Source organism: Piliocolobus tephrosceles, chromosome 9, assembly GCF_002776525.5.
Source record: "Piliocolobus tephrosceles isolate RC106 chromosome 9, ASM277652v3, whole genome shotgun sequence".
NCBI lineage: Eukaryota > Metazoa > Chordata > Mammalia > Primates > Cercopithecidae > Piliocolobus > Piliocolobus tephrosceles.
Window position 1 is genome coordinate 8,920,596 of NC_045442.1, and position 8,915 is coordinate 8,929,510.

An 8,915-nucleotide genomic window follows, 5' to 3' on the forward strand; every position below is an offset into this window, starting at 1 on the left:
AGCTGGGACCCTGATGGGCACGCACTAGGGACTGGGCAGGCACGATTCCAACCTGAGCCCTTCTGCTGTGCATCTTGGGCAAACCCTTAACCTCTCTAAGCCTCATCCATAGAGTGGAGGCTTTTTTTTAATTATGGAGGTAAAAATTACCAACAATAAAATACATATGCTTTGTAGTACAATTCAATTAATTTTGACAAAGTATGACCAAGCCCAAATCAAGATCTAGAGCATTCCATCACTCCATTGAATTATCTCAGACAAGTCCCTGTCTCTCCATCCACTAGGCACTAATCATCTATCACCAGAGATTAATTTTGCCTTCTTGAACTTCCTACAAATGGAATCATATGATATGTATTCTCCTGTGTGTTGCTTCCTTCCATGTAATGTTTCTGAGATTCGTCCATATCATTGCATGTATCAGTACTTCATTCCTTTTTTTTAACACTTAAAAAATTTTTTTTTTTAGAAACGGGGTCTCACTGTGTTGTCCAGGCTGGAGTCCAGTGGCACAATCATAGCTCACTGTAGCCTTGAACTCCTGGGCTCCAGTGATCCTCCCACCTCAGCCTCCTGAGTAGCTGGGACTACAGGCCCATGCCACCATGCCCCACTAATTTTTTAATTTTTTGTAGAAATAGGGTCTCCCTGTATTGCCCAGGCTGGTCTTGAGTTCCTGGGCTCAAATGATCTGCCCACGTCAGCTTCCCATGAAAGGGCCAGCCACCGCGCCTGGCCCTTTCATTCATTTTAATTCATATCCATCACTGCGTGTGCAGTGTCACGATGTCAGCTCACTGCAACCTCCGGCTCCCAGGTTCAAGCAATTCTCCTGTCTCAGCCTCCTGAGTAGCTGGGACTACAGGTGCACGCCACCACACTTGGCTAAATTTTTTGTATTTTTAGTAGAGACAGGGTTTCTTCATGTTGGCCAGGCTGGTCTTGAACTCCTGACCTCTAGTGATCCACCCACCTCTGCCTCCAAAAGTGCTGGGATTACAGACGTGAGCCACCCCGCCCGGCCCCATTTCTTTGTCACTTTACCTGTCTACGGGCAGGTGGGTGGTTGCCAGTTGGTGGTGATTATGATAAAGGTGCTAAGAACATTTTTTTATAACTTTTTGTAGACAGGTGTTTCCACTTATATTGGGTAAATATTTATGCGATGGCCACAGAAGCACACCAGTCATGTCTCCCTCACGAGAACCTGCCCCACTGGGGGCCCAGGTGGCTAACAGCCAGCACTGCCCCTTGGGATGCACTTCTCTTAGCTCCTCCCCGCCCATGACTGGGGAGGGTGGGAGCTAGTTCTGGCCCATTCCTGCAGGACACAGGACTCCCCACTGGGCTGTGGGCTCTGGGCTCTGGCCCTCCCCATCAGCCTGGCTGAGACTTTCTCAGAGCTGCACTGAGACCTAAGTCTCACTCTTTTTCTTTTTCTTTTCTTTTCTTTTTTTTATTTCTTTCTTTCCTCTTTTTTTTGAGACAGGCTGAAGTACAGTGGCACGATCTTGGCTCACTGCAACCTCCGCCTCCCCAGTTTAAGAGATTCTCCTGTCTCAGCCTCCCAAGTTGCTGGGACTACAGACATCCACCACCACACTTAGCTAATTTTTTGTATTTTTGGTAGAGATGGGGTTTCACCATGTTGGCCAGGCTGGTCTCAAACTCCTGACCTCAAGTGATCTGCCTGCCTTGGCCTCCCAAAGTGCTGGGATTACAGGCATGAGCCACTGCGCCTGGCCTCTTTCTTTTTTTCAAAACAGAGTCTCCCTCTATTGTCCAGGCTGGAGTGCGGCGGCATGATCTCAGCTCACTGCAATCTCTGCCCCCCGGGTTCAAGCAATCCCTGTGCCTCAGCCACCCAAGAGTAGCTGGGATTACAGGTGTCCACAATCGTGTCCAGCTAATTTGTGTATTTTTAGTAGAGAAGGGGTTTCACCATGTTGGTGAGGCTGGTCTCCATCTCCTGGAACCTGGGACTCTTTCTATCCAAACCTCCTTCCTTTCACTCCTTGCACAGAGGTGAGACCTGTATTACCACCCGAAGGTCCTCCCTGCTCCTCCTGCTTCCTCTCCTTATCCTTCCCCCATAGGAAAAAACTTGTCTAATCCTGTCCTGGTGTCTTCTTGGAAGACTCACACTGACACCACCAGGGGTGAAATGATGGGCTCATGCATGGCCCACATTTTGGGAAGGACAAGCCAGTGAGGTGGAGAGTAGCAAGCACCCTGCATGGAGCCAGCCCCCGACATGGCGTGGTCGGCTGGGATTCTTGTCAGACAGCAGAGGAGGTGGGTCTGCAATGCTACTTTGCAAGCTGGAGCTGGAGAGGAGGTCCTCTCTTGCCCACCCAATGCTTCAGGCAGGAAGGTACAGGAAACCCCGGACACATGGGCAGCCCTCAGCTTCTCCTGGCCCCAGAACAGCAGTTTCATAGCAGGAAAGGGCCTCAGAGGAGTCTCTGGAACATGGGAAACTGAGCCCAGAGTGATGGTGCTGTGCTTGAGGTCGGCAGGCACTTGAGCCCATGGGTGCTTCAATGGCTTTGACTGACATAGGGACAGAAATAACACCCTAATGGCATTGCTGGCCTGAGTTTAGGAGGCCCCGCAGGTGTGTGCACTCTGCTAGCTGCATTCAGCTCCACGCCACACCCAACCTGCCTACCCAATGCACCACCCCCATTCACCAGTCTGTGGCTGTAAAGACTCAGGTGAGGCCTGGCATGGCGGCTCACGCCTGTAATCCCAGCACTTTGTGAGGCCGAGGTGGGAGAATCACCCGAGGTCAGGAGTTGGAGACCAGCCTGGCCAACATGGTGAAACCCTGTCTCTACTAAAAATATAAAAACGAGCCAGGCGTGGTGGTGGGCTCCTGTAATTCCAGCTACCTGGGAGGCTGAGGCAGAGGCAGAAGAATCACTTGGACCTGGGAGGCAGAGGTTACAGTGAGCCAAAATCATGCCACTGCACTCCAGCCTGGGCAACAGAGTGAAACTCTGTCTCAAGAAAGGAAAGAAAGAAAGAGAGAAAGAGAGAAAAGGAGAGCGAGAGAGAAAGAGAGAGAGAAGGAAGGAAAGACTCAGGTGAGCCATTCCCTAACAGGCAGGTGAAGGTGCAGGCCACCATCTGCTGACAGCAAGGCTCTGAGATTCTCTGAGCTGCCGCAGGGGAAAGTTGAAGGGGCTTCCGGAGGAAAGTTAGGGTCAGAGGCATTCGCTTTCAAGACTGAAGCAATTGCAAGAGTGTGGCAGGCAAGGGGGCAAAGTCTGAGGGTATTCAGTGGGAGAATCAAAAAGAAAAAAAAAACGGAGGGAGGAAAAGAAGGAAGGGAAGAAGAAAGGAAAGAAGGAAAAGGGTGGAAGGGAGGACGTTAAAAATAGACAAATCTTGCTCTTTATAGGTTATAAACACTTTCCCAAACACTAGGTTTTTTTTTTTTTTTTTTTTTTTTTTTTTGAGACAGAGTCTTACTCTGTCGCCCAGGCTGGAGTGCCGTGGTGCCATCTCGGCTCACTACAACCTCCGCCTCCCAGGTTCAAGTGATTCTCCTGCCTCAGCCTCCCGTGTAGCTGGGACTACAGGTGCCGGCCACCAGGCACGGCTAATTTTTGTATTTGTAGTAGAGGCGGGGTTTCACCGTGTTGCTCAGGCTGGTCTCGAACTCCTGACCTCAGGTGATCCGCCCGCCTCAGCCTCCCAAAGTGCTAGGATTACAAGCGTGAGCCACCACGCCCGGCTTCTTTTTTTTTAATTCAAATATTTATTGAGCAGCTAAGGAGATACAAAGGTGATTTAAAACATGGTCAGAGGTGAGGCAAACGCACAAGTAATAGAAAGCAAAGGGCAAGGTTCACCGAATCACAGCAGTCAGAAGAAAGTGCTTTAGGGAACCAAGAGTGAGATTGTTTCCAGCCTGAAGAGGCATGGGTGGCAAATCGGAAAAGGGGATTGAGATTAAAATAGAAGACTACAGTCTGGATTGTTGATGACACTCAGTATGGGCTATATTTGTCTGTCCTTTTCCTTTCTCCCCATCTTTGGGCTTAATTTATCAGTAGCGCCCAGGACTGTTGGATGTGCTTTTTCTATACTTCCTTGCACTTTTGCTTTGATATCTTCTACAGAACTAGATCTTTTGGTATTTTAGTTTTTTCCCGTTTTTTGAAGGATTCTTGTCTTTTTGATCTTGGTGTTGATGGTTTTGAGTCTTTTCCATTCTGATTTGACTTGTGTGCATTTTTGGCTGGAGCATCTCGTACAGATTTCTCCACTGGCGCTTTTTCTTCAGTTTCCTCATCATCAAAATCATCATCATCTTCATCACCATGATCATCTTCTTCATCTTCATCAGCAGCAAGTTTTACTTTTTTCTGTGGAACCTTGCTACCACCGCCAGGGGCAGACTGCTTCCCAGATATACTTAAGAGTTTCACATCCTGCTCCTCTTCATCTTCTGACCGCATCTTCCTCCACAGCTACTCAGTGCTGTCCACTAATATGCCCTGGCCCTGAGCCACACTTCAGCCATAAGACCACTGGTGGTGTGATTTCAAAGCCCCCAAGGGAAACTGTTGACCATACAGACATTCTCAAAGTTGCCAGTGTTACTTTAATTGGACTGCCTTCGTAATTCATTGCCTCTGCTTCAACAATGTGCAGTCATCCTTTGCACCAGCCCGTAAACTGATTGTTCTTTTTTCTTTTTTTTTTTTTTTTTTTTTTTGAGACGGTCTCGCTCTGTCCCCCAGGCTGGAGTGCAGTGGCGCGATCTTGGCTCGCTGCAAGCTCCGCGTCCCGGGTTCACGCCATTCTCCTGCTTCAGCCTCCTAAGTAGCTGGGACTACAGGCACCTGTCACCATGCCCGGCTAATCTTTTGTATTTTTAGTAGAGACGGAGTTTCACCATGTTAGCCAGGATGGTCTTGATCTCCTGACCTTGTGATCCGCCCGCCTCAGCTTCCCAAAGTGCTGGGATTATAGGCGTGAGCCACCGCGCCCGGCAAACTGAAGGTTCTTAAAGATAACTGGTGCTCATTTTCATCATTACCCACCTCGAAGTGATCATCTTTGTTGGTCTTAAGTTCACAACTGAAAAGATAGTTCTGGGGCCTCAGGGGACTCATGTCCATGTCCATGTCCATCGAATTTTCAATCGGGTGGCGGCATGCACTTAGGTGGCAGAGAAGGTGGACGGAGGTAAACAACCACTGCTCAAGAGAACAGCTGCGCAGGATGGAATCACACCAGCTATTTTTTATTTTTTTTTGAGACAGGGTCTGGTTCTGTCACCCAGGCTGGAGCGCAGTGACATGATCTTGGCTTACTGCAAACTCTGCCTCCCAGGTTCAAGCAATTCTCGTGCTGCAGCCTTCCAAATAACTGGAATTATAGGCGTGCACCACCATGCCTGGCTAATTTTTGTATTTTTAGTAGAGGCAGCATTTCACCAAGTTGGTCAGGCTGGTCTCAAACTCCTAGCCTAAAGTGATCCACCTACCTCATTAGGCAGGCAGATCAGGTCCTGCTGGCTGGCCTTTGAAGTCCTGCTTTTAACTTAGCCCTATGGCTGGGATGGGGCCAAGTGAGGAGACCTCATGAGGCTAAACTATCAATTCCCTGAAATGACATTTCTGTTATCAATGGATCTTCCCCTTGGCTGCATTTCAGAATCCCTGAGGAGCTTTAGCAAATACCATGGCCAGGGCCCGCCCCCAGGGCTTCTGGAGCAGGGCTGGGGCCAGTGGTAGGGTTCAAGAGCTCTGCAGGTGATTTTAATGAGCAGCCAGGGTTGAGACGGCCTCAGTGTGGCTGGCACATGGGAGGAGGTTGGCCAAGCCCACCGGAAGGATCCAGAGCAAAAACGTAGCTGAGTGACAACTACCTGACCAAGAGGCAGAAGATGGCAGTCACAAGTCCATGTCTACAGACACGCTGATGTGCCTGGAGTCTTGCCTCTGACGCTTCCCATCCACAAAGTGGGCACCTTCCGGAGCAATCTCTTCCAGGGTCATAGGAAGAAGGAAGGCACGCAGGCAGCAAACCCATTTTGAAAGGAATGAGATGTTCAGGGTACTCGTGATTGTTGGCCATGATGTCAAAGACTAAACCAGGTCCCTGCACACCTTTCAGAACACAGTAAATTGTCCCTATCAGGGAGTACCTGGGCACGAGGACGGGAGAGTGTGCTGCTTTGGGGAAGCAGCCATTTTCCTTCTGGGTTCACCTTGCACCCCCAAGGGTGGTCCCATTACTTTGACTGAGTGATGGAGTGACTGTGACCACAGGCTTTGGGGCCAGGCCCTCCAAGTTCCAGTCCTGGCTCCATGCTTCAAGTCCCAACCTAAATGCATGCAAGATACTTTGTCCCTCAGTTTCTCTAGCCATAAACAAAAACTAGTAACAGTAGTTACCTCTTAGGCTGTTCTGGGGAATAAACAAGGTACTGGTGTGAGGAAGCCTGACCCTTCGTAAGGGCTTGACAAATGTTAGCTATGGTTCTAAGCCTGAATGGACCATCCCGGGATAACCAGATATGTCATCATTACAACACGCCAGGAGTTGAAGTGGGCAAAAAACATCAGGTCAGACCTGCAGACGGGGCAAGGGCTTTGCAGCTTTCCATCAGACACTCAGACCGTCAGAGCTGGGGGCTTGGCAGCCTGCTGGCCAGGCGTTCCCAAACCTGGCTGTGCTTCAGAGAGATGAGGAGCTTAAAAGGCAACAGACCAAGAAGCTCTCCAGGTCATCCTGATGGGTGGCTAGGCTTGTGGACAGCTGGGCTGCTCCAGCTCCTTACCAAACGGCAGTGGTGGGGAGGTGGAGGCGCAGGGAGAAGTGATCTGCCCGAGTTCCTGAAGTCAGTCGGTGGCCAGGCTGAGCCCAGCACTTGCCATGTGACCCTCAAAACTCCACCATCTACCCTTCACTCAAGGGCTTCCTACAGCCACGAGGCCACAAGAGAACGCCTCATGTCCTCAGAAGCATTTTTGTAATCTAAAAGGTAGAAGAGTGCATTTCCTACCTACATAGTTAAACACTTTCCTTTATAAGAAAGGCTGGGGCCGGGCACAATGGCTGGCTGGGCGCAGTGGCTCATGCCTGTAACTCCAACATTTTGGGAGGCTGAGGCCAGCAGACTACTTGAGGTCAGGAGTTCAAGGCCAGCCCGGCTAACATGGGGTAAACCCCATCTCTACTAAAAATACAAAAATTAGTCAGGCATGGTGGTGTGTGCCTGCAATCCCAGCTACTCAGGAGGCTGAGGGAGGAGAATCACTTGAACCTGGGAGGCAGAGGTTGCAGTGAGCCGAGATCAAGCCATTGCACTTTAGCCTGGATGACAGAGCAAGATTGTGTCTCAAAAAATAAATAAATAAAATAAAAGAAAGTCAACTTCATGAAGTGACATTTTAGGTGAATCTGAATAGGAGCCTTAACCTTGTGGTTAGAGGACCCCCTGGCTGGGAGACTGGGTTGACACCTTTACATTTGGAGGATTGTTTCCTGCAAATCAGGAAGAGGTGAGCTCAGCTGTCTGTTTTAGAATCCACTCTTTTCAGGAGGAGGGTAAACACCAGTCTGCCATTTGGAAATGGAGCTTGGATGTCAAATGACAGCCATTTCTCTTTAATGGCAGACATTTGTTAATGATTATATAAGTGTCCAGAGGTGAGGCTGAGACAGCCCGGATATCACTGATTTCCTAGAAATATATTTGCACCGAGGACCAGATGGCATTTGGACTGCCAGAGACACCGAGGCTAAGACAAGCAGGTCTTTGCTCCTGCCTCTCTCTCCTCTTGTTGGCCCGGCTGGCAGTGCCAGGACGGGGACCCTGTCCGCTGACTCCTGCACTGGTGGTCTCCTCCCCTGGGAGGGAGGGGTGGAGGAAGGGTTCATGGGACACACGCAGGCCTCAGGGTCAGTCAGCTTTGGGATGATTCCTGCCTGGGTCACTTCCTCCCAAATGGCCTTTGGCCAACTGGGCCTCACTGTCATCACCAGAGAGCGTGGACGATGCCACCTATGTAGTGGAAGGAAGGTGTCTGCCCAGAGCCTGGCAGGCAGTGGGTGTGCCCCGAGTGTCAGCAGTTATGGTCACCAGGCCTGGACTCCTCCCTGGCGTGACCTGTTTTGGGGCTGAGATGCTGGCTCACTGCCGTGCTGGGCTCTAAAAAAGGAATGTAGTCTCAGGTCCTAGGCGGGGCAGGAAACAGAGACCGTCATTCCCAGCCCACGGGCTCCTTGCAGACCTCAGTCTCTCTGTGTAAGATGAGGGCCAGACGGAGGGGCTCTGGAGCTCTTCTAGCCTCAAAGGCTACACATTTGAATGACTAGAGGCTTAGACTAGCCATCTCAACTCTGACTGCTCGTTAAAATCACCTGCTGAGGCTGGGTGCAGTGGCTCACGCCTGTAATCCCAGCACTTTGGGAGGCCGAGGAGGGTGGATCACCTGAAGTTGAGTTCAAGAGCAGCCTGGCCAACATGGTGAAACCCTGTCTCAACTAATAATACAAAAATTATTCATGCGTGGGGTGGGCGCCTGTAATCCCAGCCACTCGGGAGGCTGAAGCAGAAGAATCGCTTGAACCCAGGAGGTGGAGGTTGTAGTGAGCCGAGATCATGCCCCTGTACTCCAGCCTGGGTGACAGAGTGAGACTCCATCTCAACAAATAAACAAAATCACCTGCTGAGCTCTTGAACCCTACCAGTGGCCCCAGTCCTGCTCCAGAAACCCCGGGGTTGGGCCCCAGCCATGGTATTTACTGAAGCTCCCCTGGAGATTCTGAGGTGCAACCAGGGGGAAGATCCACTGATAAGAGAAATGTCATTTCTGGTTATTGATTAGTTTATCCTCACGGAGTCTCCTTACTTGACCCCATCCCAGCTATGGGGCTAAGTTAAA

At 50.3% G+C, this 8,915-nt stretch overlaps 1 pseudogene; it reads right to left on the bottom strand.

The window, feature by feature from the left end:
- Positions 1–4,097: 4,097 nt before the first annotated feature.
- Positions 4,098–4,486, bottom strand: LOC111550731 (annotated as a pseudogene).
- Between the last annotated feature and the right edge of the window lie 4,429 nt (positions 4,487–8,915).